Source organism: Humulus lupulus, chromosome 7 (genome assembly GCF_963169125.1).
Source record: "Humulus lupulus chromosome 7, drHumLupu1.1, whole genome shotgun sequence".
In the NCBI taxonomy this organism is placed as follows: domain Eukaryota; kingdom Viridiplantae; phylum Streptophyta; class Magnoliopsida; order Rosales; family Cannabaceae; genus Humulus; species Humulus lupulus.
The window spans coordinates 99973610-99985612 of NC_084799.1; the positions used below are offsets into that span (position 1 = coordinate 99973610).

At 37.4% G+C, this 12003-nt stretch overlaps 1 non-coding gene across 1 annotated transcript; it reads right to left on the bottom strand.

Moving 5' to 3' along the window:
* Positions 1–10829: 10829 nt before the first annotated feature.
* Positions 10830–10936, bottom strand: LOC133793020 (small nucleolar RNA R71). Its single transcript, XR_009874485.1, has one exon. It is a non-coding gene; the product is annotated as a small nucleolar RNA R71 (small nucleolar RNA).
* Between the last annotated feature and the right edge of the window lie 1067 nt (positions 10937–12003).

Sequence of the window (12003 nt, forward strand, 5' to 3'; positions counted from 1 at the left end):
CATGTTGAATGTGACACAATAACGGGGTTACTAAGGATATAAAGACGTAACCCGAGTTAATAAGGTACGACATAACTCATGGCGGATGCGTTGAGGTTATTCAAAGACCAGAGTCTCCTGTTTACCTCGCAGAGGAGAGCTTTCCAGATTTATGCTTTTACTGGTTACCTCAAGATGTGACATGGACAAGAGAGGGTGGCATATCCACAAGGATGTGATGATGATGTTTATGTGGATGATGTTTGAATATCCTGATGATGTATGATGTATAATGATGATGTATGATGATAATGTTTATGTATGATGTATGACGATGACGTTTAATTATGATATATGACGATGTATGGATATGATGTTGTATGAGACTTATGATATGATTATGCTTTTGTTGTGTTTTTTGTTGCATGTTGTTTGTACTTCCTTACTGGGCTTTTAGCTCACCCCTTACTTTCCCCTTTCAGGTAGTAAATAGAGTTTATCTTTGGCATGCGTTGTGATGTGAGGAGTTTCGAAGTCAGAGTGTGTATGGCGTGTGGGTATTCTATGGGCAAATAAATGACCAGCTTAAATGCCAATTTTTAAAGAACGATGTTATGTTTTATTTTGATTCGAAACTTATCAGTGGGACTTCAACTATATTTATTTTTAAACGTTGCATGAGAACTTTTATTTTTATTTTAAACTGTTGGGCCTAACTTGAATGTTTTAGCAAAGCCCCACTAGATTTTCATATGTTAAATGGCTTTCATTAAATAAGTTTATGAGGTTGATTACCTATTACAAAGTACTAGTCTAGGGCGTTTTACAAATGGTATCAAAGACAGGTTGTCCATGTTTCCAAGGACCCTCCCCATACACGCTAAAGACGGGAAAATCTCACCTCACCGCGTCGTAAGTACTTGCTCTAAATGTTATCTATATTCTTTCCTACTTTTAAATTTTGTAGTTTTGTAATTGCTATGTAGAAAGTATATGTCTAGTAATTAGGACTTCTAGAAAGAAACTTCTCGATGAGATCAGTAGGATCTCAAGGGTTCATATAGATGATGTAAACGACGGAGATGAGTGGATATCAATTCCCCGAAAGATGTTTGTTGTGAATGAACATATTTAATGGATGAGATGCATCATAGAAAATCGCAAGTATGACACTATCAATTTTCAAGTAAAGCAAAGAATGGAATACATCAATGATAATATAACTGGACACTATCAAGATCAAATGACACATAAGCTTTGTGACGTGATTGTTAATAAAGACATAAGTTAGGGAGTTTACTCCAAGACATTATCTTGTGAGGTGATGTTGTTAACTAGATAGATACGTATAGTAGCAGAGGAGCACACAAAGTGGACACGCCACAACATTTAGTAGTAAACAATAGCAAAACCTCAATGAAGTAAATGGAGACTAAGGAGGCGGAGGGGTGAGTAAATCCACGATAACATAGTTCAGCATATAGGACAATGACAAGCTACGAACTAACGCAACAATGAGGATAAGTAATGAGTTGCGACATGAAAAAACAAGACAAAGGCTACTAGTACATACTAAGGATTTCCAAGGACAAAAAGATAATTAGTAATCCTAAAGATGGATGCTAGAATTTGGTGGGAAATGGTTAAGAAGACACAAAATTAGACACCATAACCTAGGCTGACTTTGTACAAGTTTTCAGCAAAAAGTACTACAATGCTATAGTACTAGCAACTAGAGTTAATGAGTTTGTGACACTGGCACAAGGTAGTCTTCCAGTCACAGAGTATGCCTAGAAGTTTGACAGACTGGCAAGGTTTGCACCTGAGATAGTCTCAACAAAGATCATGAGTGTTCAAGGATTCATAAGGGGACTGAAGCCTATGATTGCCAGGGATGTCAAAATGACCAGTACAGAGCTAGTTACCTATGCTGAGATTCTGGACAAAGCATTAGACACTGAGTATATGAAGAGTTGTATATGGAAGGACGATGCGGCAAGGAGAGAGGCTAATAAGAGTAAAGCCTTTTCAAGAGAGTAACAAGAGGAGGCCTAATACGCTCAAAATAGTGGCACTAACAAGAGTCCCAAGGTCGTAGCTCCCAATGGAAATCACAGCAACTGTAACAGTTGCAATAATGATTGAAACCGTGAGAATCACTAAAGCAATAAAGTTGAGCACCCCGGCTGTCCTAAATGCTCGAGACAACATATGGGAAAATGTCAAGACAACACCAACAAATGTTACAAGTGCGGTCAGGCAGGACATCTGAGAAAGGATTGCCCACAATGGAAGTGGGACAAAATAGTAACAGCAACCTAGTGCCAGCACGGGTTTTTGCTTTAACCCAGAATGAAGCTGCCAACACTAACACCATAGTCACAGGTCAACTCCTTATTTCTAGTACGATGTGTAGAGTCCTTATTGATTCTAGAGCGACTCACTCTTATATTTCCATCAATATGATTGATAAGTTGGGTGTGCCTTATAAACTGTTTGAGCATAGTTTTAGTACAATGTTACCATTGGGAGACATGGTGTTGTCAACTAGGTGGTTACAGTCAGCACCTATAACGATAGAGGGCAGGGAGTGCTTGGTAGACCTTATAGAACTAAATATACCAGACTATGATGCCATACTTGGCATGGATTGGTTATCCAAATATGGAACGACGGTTGACTGTCGAGAAAAGACCGTGGAGTTCAGATCAGAAGAAGGAGAACTTTGTTCTTTTAAAGGAGAGGTAACGGGTTTTCATACACCCATAATACCAGCACTGGAAGTACAAAATATGATTAAGCATGGTTGTTCGGCCTTTCTGGAAAGTGTGTGGATAAATCCAAGGAAACAGAGTTGAAACCCGAAAATGTGCATATCATCTGTGAGTTTCCGGAAGTGTTTCCAAGGAATTACCAGGTTTACCACTGGACAGAGAAATCAAATTCGTGATCGATCTTGCACCAGAAAAAGCACCAATATCTAAAGCACCCTATCGAATGGCACCTGCGGAGTTGAAGGAACTCAAGAACCAGCTATAGGAATTGTTGGATAAGGGGTTCATAAGACCTAGTCATTCGCCATGGGGGGCACCAGTCCTATTTGTGAAAAGAAGGACGAGAGCATGAGAATGTGCATTGATTATCAAAAACTCAATAAGGTCGCCATTAAAAACAAATGTCCTTTGCCTAGGATGGATGACCTTTTTGATCAACTTCAAGGGGCGGCAGTATTCTCAAAGTTTTATCTGTGATCTGGGTATCATCAGTTGAAAGTAAAGGAGGGAGACATTTCCTAAGACGGATTTCAAAACTTGCTACGAGCAATATGAGTTTCTAGTGATGTCTTTTGGACTCACTAATGCCCTAGCAGTACTCATGGACATGATGAACGAAGTATTTAAGGACTATTTGGACAAGTTTGTGGTAGTGTTTGTAGATAATATACTTATCTACTCAAAGACCAAGGAAGAGCATGAGGAGCAGTTGAGGTTGACCCTAAAAAGACTGCGAGAACATCAGCAATATGCTAAGTTCTCTAAGTGTGAGTTTTGGCTGGAACAAGTTACTTTCCTAGGGCATATAGTGTCCAAGAATGGGATAGCAGTGGATCTGTCAAAGATCGAGGCCATTAGAGACTGGCCCCAGCCAAAGAATGCCTAAGAGGTTCGAAGCTTCTTAGGATTAGCGGGTTATTATCCGAAGTTTGTCGAGGGTTTTTCAAAGATTTTCACACCCTTGAGAAACTTGACCCACAAACATCAGAAATTTGTGTGGACCGAGAAATGTGAAGAAATATTTCAGACCATGAAGGATAAGTTGATATCTACGCCTATCCTTTGTGTTCCCACGGAGGGCAGGAAGTTTGTGGTATATTGTGACGCGTCAAAGAACGACTTAGGGTGTGTGCTGATGCAGGATGGGAAGGTGGTAGCTTATGCTTCCAAACAACTCAAGGACTAAGAGCAACGATATCCCACCCATGATCTTAAGTTGGCAGTAGTGGTGTTCGCACTAAAGATATGGAGACATCACCTATATGGGGATAAGTGTGAAATCTACAATGACCACAAGAGTTTGAAATACTTCTTCACTCAAAAGGAAAAAAAATATGAGACAATGAAGGTTGTTGGAACTAGTGAAAGACTACGATTGTGAAATACTATACAACTCAGGCAAGGCCAATGTGGTTGTAGGTACATTGAGTATGTGGGGACATGGGAATGTCTTAGCACTAAGCACAATAGAGGTGCCTCTCCAGAAGGAGATTATAAATGCTGGCATCGAGTTCGTGACAGGAGGCCTAGTGAACCTTACGTGACAATCCTCCCTACAAGAACAAATTAGAGAACGACAAAAAGTGGATGAAGCCCTAATGAAGCAAGAGACTTTGGAAAGGAAAGTGGTAGCAGTGACTTCATTATGTCCAATGGTGGATTGCTGCGATTCAAAGATACGAATTGTGTGCCTGATAATGTTAAGATTAAAGAAATTATTATGAAAGAAGCGCATACAACACCCTACTCCTTACGCCCAGGGTCGACGAAGATGTACCAAGACCTTAAGGCATTATACTGGTGCCCTGGAATGAAGAGGGATATTGCTGAGTTTGTTGCCAGATGCTTGATGTTGACGGTAAGAACTCGTTAATGATATAAGGTTAGAAAACTCAAATTATGTTGTGAAAGATAGCCAAGAATAAGATGGAAAGAACTTCAAAGAGAAGAAAATACTGAACTACAATGGAGCAAAGATCATATATTCCTTAATTATCTATCCATACAATGAATTTTCCAACCCCTTAACATGAGGGGTTGAAACTTATTTATAGGTGGGCTCTATTGGCCCCGGATACAAGTAGGTCCCAGGGGACAAGGTCGTATGCATGTATAAGGCTAGGATAGTGGCTCAGGACATAGTGGTGTCTACCCTGACAATGCCAATGTAGTGGTGCAGTGTAACGACCCAAATTCACTAATAAGGCTTAAGGGCCTTGATTAGTGTGCCGGGAGGGCATGATGAGAATTATGTGTGATGATTATGATTTTAAGCATGTTATATGATATGTGAATTGTACTGTGTGGGTGCTGTGATACAAATGTGATGCACGTGCCAAGACGGTCCTAGGAAACTATATAATGGTAACTGGTGATTTGGTAACCTGCGTAACTGTTAGTAACTATAGAGAGTAACAGGTTTTATTGGGAAAGTGGTAGAATTGTAAAGTTAGGGAAAGGACAAATAAGCCCTTGAGGTCTAGTTAGTAAGTGATATTAATGGAGGGTTAAAATGGTAATTTGGTAGTAAATAGATGAGTTTGAGCTGAAGGAATAACATTTACGTATAACACTTTGGGAGTTGGTTTATGTTGAATATTGGAGACCTAGAAGTAGAACAAAAGAAAGAAGGAAAAGAGAAGCTGAACTCTAGCTCTTGGAAGGAGAATCAAGGGGGTGATTGAGGTTGTCAACCAAGCTTAGGCCAAGAAAACTCAGAGGTAAGGATTTGGCTATAATATGTTTAAGTTTCAAGTCTGAATTTGTAGAGATGAATATGAATTGAAACAAATTGGTGGCTGGTTTTGTATGAACTCAGAATTGGGAAATCAAGGGGGAAGGAGGTTTAGAGCTGGAGGTTGGACTCACCACTCAAGGTAAGGTTTCTGTGTGATTATTAGGCTTGTTTCTGTTAAGGTATAGGGAGTTTGGAGTGTGGTTTGTGTTTGAGTTCAAGCTGTTCTTAATTTTCTGATTTGAGTTGTTAAGTGTGAAATTCAAGAGTGGATTTTAGGATTGAAGGTGTGAGTGAGCTTGGGAATGATGTTTTTGGGTTGTTGTGAGGTTTATTAAGGGTTTAGAGTTGATTTTGGGACTTAGGATGGAGTTTGGGGTGATTTGGAGTGAGTTAGGCTCGGGAAAAACGCGAAGGAAAACCCAGAAATCTGGGTCTGCGATGGTGTGCCGCGGCACAGCTTTTGCTTGCCGCGGCCTAGGGGTCTCTGGTGTTGGGTGCCGCGGCACAAGGAAAGTGGTGCCGCGGTACAAGGCAAATTTCAGGGTGTTATATTTTGCAATTTTTGGCCTTTGCTCCGGGGGTTCGGGGGATGTCTCCGGGGTGTTGTTCTAAGGTTTTGGGGGTTCCGAGAGTGTGGGTTAGGTACCGGGAAGGTAGTATTGGATTGGTTAATGAAAAAGAATATTATGTTTGTGTTGTGATTAGGACTTTGGAGAGGCTCGGGGTAGAGGACCGTGCTTGTGGCTACGTGGCATCGGGAACCAGTAAATTGAAAGGTAAGAAAGCTGCACCTGAGTATGTGGTTAGGTTGGGACTAAGTGTTCCCTATGTTTGTATGCATTATTATGTGAATATGAATAATCATGTGGACACGATGGGACTAAGAGCTCCCTATATTTGTTTATCATGTCGTGAGATGGTGTTATTACGCCATGGGACATGCGATTACCGGCCTAAGGGTGTCGGAATCATTATTTGCGCACTGGGGCGCGGCTCAGCCACTGGGAGCTGAGGCAGCTTGTTTATCACTGAGCTTGGTTAAGCTGGCCAGAGTCAGTGAGTATTACACTGGGGGCGGCTCTATTGAGCCGAAGACAGTGTGCCAAATAGAGGGTGCGACTAAGGGTGCCAACCCTGAATGTTATTTGATGGGTATGACAATCTATTGGTTATGAACGTGGATATTGTGCAGTGAATATAGTTAATTGATTGTCTGAATGACAACTGTTATTGCTGATTGGATAAATGTATGAAATGTTGAATTCTCGGTTGAGCATTGTGAAATATTTGTTAAGTGTTGCTGATCTTACTATGTTATTATGCTTTCTTGCTGGGCCTTGGCTCACGGGTGCTACGTGGTGCAGGTTAAGGCAAGGGCAGGCTGGACCAAGCCCGAGGTGGAGAGCTCCAAGGTGGAATGTACATAACTAGCTGTTCGATCACCACGATCGAGGGGTGGACCAGGACAGGGACTACCTAACTGCTCGTTTTTGCCTTAGTATGGCCAGTCAGTGTATTTAAACTTTGTAACTTTTGTAAATGGTTTTTAAACTGTCGTTTTTGGGATCCCATGTAAATAAACAATGCTTAGTAATGAAAATATAACTTTTGAGACCAAAACACTTTTAACCCTAGTTATTCCACTGTTTCAGTAACACGATTTTACTTAAATAACTTGATTAGCAAGTCTGGCACCTTATAAACACACAGTGTAACGGTCTTGGCTATCCACGGCGTTACATGCAGGACATCGTACTGTCGACTCTAGTATATGGTCGGGGGAGCTCAGGTAGTGCCTCCACTCTCCGTACAAGTTTGTACTGCCACTACTAGTGAGACGCGGATGATGGGCCAGGCCTCTGTCCTCTTCATGATCATACATCCCATATCAGTACACGTACCTTGTACCCAGTCGTCCTCATCAATTCATGTTTGGTGCATAATGATTATTTGACATAGCCGTTTGTTGTTTCCAAGTGCTCCTCGTACACATATCGAGGAGGTTCCAAACTTTACATGTCATGAGAAACTAAGGCGCGGGGGTGCCTCGCTGGTGGCACCTACTTCTCAAAGGGAACTAGGGCATCTTCAGCGAGGCACGGGGTGTTTGTGGCGAGATGATAACTCTACAAAATAGAGTTATTGTACCATAATTTATATGCTAATTGTTGCTTAGTTCTTGAATTTTTAATTGATTTATTAAGTTTTTAAGTAATTTTAAAAGTATTAGTCTTATCATGATTTTATATATTTTTGTGTGTTTTTATAGATATTTTATTATAATATGTTGTAGTTTAAATTATTTGTAATTAATACAGCTTAGTTAGAAGTAAAATAAAAGTGCAAATTTTGTTGATCTTTATTGATAAATTAAGTCTTAATTAAGTATTTTCAAATCATTAATATGATTTATTTATAATTGAAAATATTTGATTGTGATTTAATTTATTTTTTTATGTTGTAGGAATTATGTTGTATCTTTGTTGTGTTTGAAAAATAAAGAGAAAGAAAGGAGAATGGCATTTGTGAAGATGAAATAGCAAAATTTGGCACAAGGCCATCTCATTTCAGAACCCCACAGATTGGGCCTTTTAGGCCCACATGCCACATGCCTCTAGCCGAAGCAAGCCCAGGCCCAATGCCTTGCATCCAGCTGCCTTCTCTCCTGGCCCGCCAGCACTCCTTCAGCCAATGCCTCCCAACGAAGAAAACGGGCATGCTCCAACTCCTTTACCTAGCTGCTGCCACAATCCGCCAGCCAGCCAAAATCAACCAAAGCCCACACAAGCCAGCTGCCAAGTCCCTTGAGCCCATCACTTGTACCTTTTGTCCCCTATGTCCAAAATGCCAATTTTTTTACCCACTTTTCTACACATTTTCACCACAACATCATCATTACACCTTATAATTTACCTCTACATACCATATTTATTTAATTTAATTAATTTAATCAATTTAATTAATTTAAGTTGATTATTTTAATAATCTCATTTTGGCTATAAATAAGGAATTTCAAGACCATTTTAGGGTGCTTAATTTTTGGTTACCATCTTCTTTTCTCCCATTTTCTCTTTACCATTCTCTCTTCCATTTTGGGTTTTTCAAAAGCATTTTGCAAGTATGCATGTCATTTGTTTTGTAATTTCTACTCTAGTTATGTGCTTCTAATCATTAAGATCATGATGAAGAAACTTGTAACTAGGTAATATTTATGTTGTATGTTGATTTTCCTTGTAATGCAACAAGTTTATGGGTTTTTCTTCTTCATATATGACTTTCATCTTTAATATCTCATATTATGGATTGTTAGATAATATGCACTTTGTTCTTCATTTTGCAAAAACATAATATTCTTTGTGTAAGATGTGTCATTAAATTGTATACATCCATGCTTAGAACAAAAATATTATATTTTGCCTTATAAATAATGTTCATTGATTTATTTGTTATTTCATTAAATTTATTTACACTAAATGCTTTGAAATTATTATTTTGAAAAGTGAAGAAAAATCCTATCTTTTTAGAAGTAATTTGTGCTTAAAATTATAAATCTATTTGGAAAATGATAGTTTGAATTATTTTAACTACCACTAAAACTTGGGAATCAATATACTGATAAATATTATTAAACTTACATTTTGTGGATTCTAGTATCTTAATAATCTTTTCCTTTAACACTTATTTTCACATCATTATTGGTTTATTTTTATTCTCTTAAATAGCTTTATTTTTCAATCTTTTATTTTATGTTCATAACATTAAAACTCATCAATCTTTGGAGCTAGGTTAGAATTTATTACTTTTGATTTAAAATAGTTTTCTTTTTTATTTTAGACAACTCCTTTGGGTTCGATCTCGTGCTTACACGAACACTATATTCCATATATGATTTGTGCGATTGCGAGTATAAATTTTTAAAACATACCCATTTTGGGTCCATCAAGTTTTTGGCGCCGTTGCCGGGGAGTTGCAAGAAAAAAGAAACAAAATTTATCTCAAGGTTAGTGAATTCTTCTACTAGTTATTTTAATTTTTTGCACATAAAAAAAACTAAAAAAATATATAAGTCTATAAAAACTAAAAAAAAAAATAAAAAGAAAATTTGGGACGGTTCTACCACCCATAAAAAAAAACTTACTTATATATATCCATTTTTTAATTTTTTTAGTCGATGGCACTTGTGCCTCCTAATTTTATTATAATTTTGTTGTAATTTTTATTTCTTGTATATCTTTGTTAGTTGATGGCACTTGTGCCTCCTAACCTTTGTTATAATTTTCTTTATTTATCTTGTTGTAATTTTTATTTTATTTAATTTCCGCAAGTTACTAGTTGATGGCAATTTGCCTCCTAGCTAGTTGATGGCAATTTTGCCTCCTAGTCTTTTATCTTATGTTTTAGTTGATGGCACTTGTGCCTCCTAATTTTTACCTTAATTTTGTTATTGTTGATGGCATGCTATGCCTCCTTACTCTTGCCTAAATTTTAGTCTTATTTAATTTTGCCTTATTTTTCTTTACCTTTTATCATATTATTCTATAATTGTGAAAAATACTTGAAAAAAAAAACCTAAATCTTGTCCTTTCACCATAAGCAATTTTTGCTTAAAGGAAATTTGAACAAAATTCTCAATCCGCCTCTACTAATTAGCCTCGGGGAGTTATTAGTAGTGCGAGAGTAAGTGGAATCAAATAGGCCTAGGGACAAGTAAACCATAAGAATTATATTATTGTGCAATCTCTAAAAATTATAAGTATGCTCTGTGGTTGCGGTTTTAACTGATCTTCCACATCAGAAAATTTCTTGTTTGAGATTATCCTCGTTGCCTTGTTTTTGAAAATTTTATGCATCATTGGGAACGTAACTCTAAAAAGCGATTAGTAAAAAGACGTTTATCTTTGTTTGAAATTGAAAGTGTTAGTAAAAATTTGAGCATCATGGAACCTATTGCTAATCCTGTTGATGAAAATGTTGTGCCTGAAAAAACTTTGCTTGAATATTTTGCACCTATTTCATCTAATGCTCCTTCATGCATTATTTTACCTACAACTTCTGCTACTCATTTTGAGCTTAAACCAACAATCATTCAATTGTTGCCATCTTTTTATGGGTTAGATAGAGAGGATCCTTACATGCATGTCAAAGATTTCTTAGAAATTTGCTCAACATTTAAATTTCAAAATTTTTCTGATGAGTCGGTCAAACTAAGATTGTTTCCTTTTTCATTAAAAGACAAATCAAAAGTTTGGTTAAATTCCCTTCCCACGGGGTATATAACTACATGGGATCAACTTTATAATAAATTCTTGCTGACATTTTTTCCTATGTCTAAAACTGATAGTCTAAGGAGAGAAATCTCCAAGTTTTTTCAAAAAGATAATGAAGAGTTTTATGAATGTTGGGAAAGATTTAAAGATTTATTATTAAAATGTCCTCATCATGGTTTTGAAAAATGGAGACTTGTAAAATATTTTTATGATGGTTTGACTCCCTCTAATCGTCAAATGATTCAATCTATCCTAGGTCTAAGTCAACTAATTCACCAAAAAGAGGAGGAAGGTATGAAGTAAAAGAAGAATTAGACTTAAGAACATCATTAGAAAAATTAGCAAGAAAAGTAGAAGCTTTAGCCATAAGCCAAACTATAAACTCTCCAATACAACGAAGAAAAGATGTTTGTTCTATATGTTCTAGTCCGTGCCATAATGCCCAATCATGCCCTTCCTACCAAGAAGCCTTTTCTGAGGAGGCCAATGCACTTCATGCTTATGGGAAACCAAATGACAGCCCATTTTCATCCACCTACAATCCGAATTGGAGAAACCATCTGAACTTTTCATGGAGACAAAACCAACCTCAAATGAATCAAGGGCACCAATACAACACAGAAAACCAAGCTCATGCCCCACAAAATCAACCATATCCGCAACAAAGAAAACCTTCCTTAGAAGATACTTTACAACAATTTATGCAATCCACTCAACAAATCCTACAAAATCAGTCTCAATCAATTACCAAACTCGAGACACAAGTAGGGCAACTCGCCATTGCATTAGCTGATAGAGATAAAGGAACATTCCCTAGTCAACCTATCCCTAATCCAAAAGGTCAATATGAGATAGGAAAGTCTAGTCATAATGGAGAAGTCAAATCAATTTCAACTCTTAGGTCCGGAAAGAACATTTTCAAACTCGATTACATACCCAAGGTTGAAAACAAAAAAGAAAAAGAAAAGAGTCAGCCTTCTAATTCTAATGCCAATGACTTTTCAAACAAGGAAACTCCAATCCATCCTTTCATTCCAAAAGCCCCATTCCCACAAAGATTACTTCAAATTAAAAAAGGCGGCCAATATAATGACATCTTAGAAGTTTTTAAACAAGTTAGTATCAATATCCCTTTCTTAGATGCCATTAAACAAATTCCTGCCTACTCTAAATTTTTAAAGGATCTTTGTACTGTTAAAAGAAACACTAATGTTCCTAAAAAGGTGTTTTTAACTGAACAAGCTAG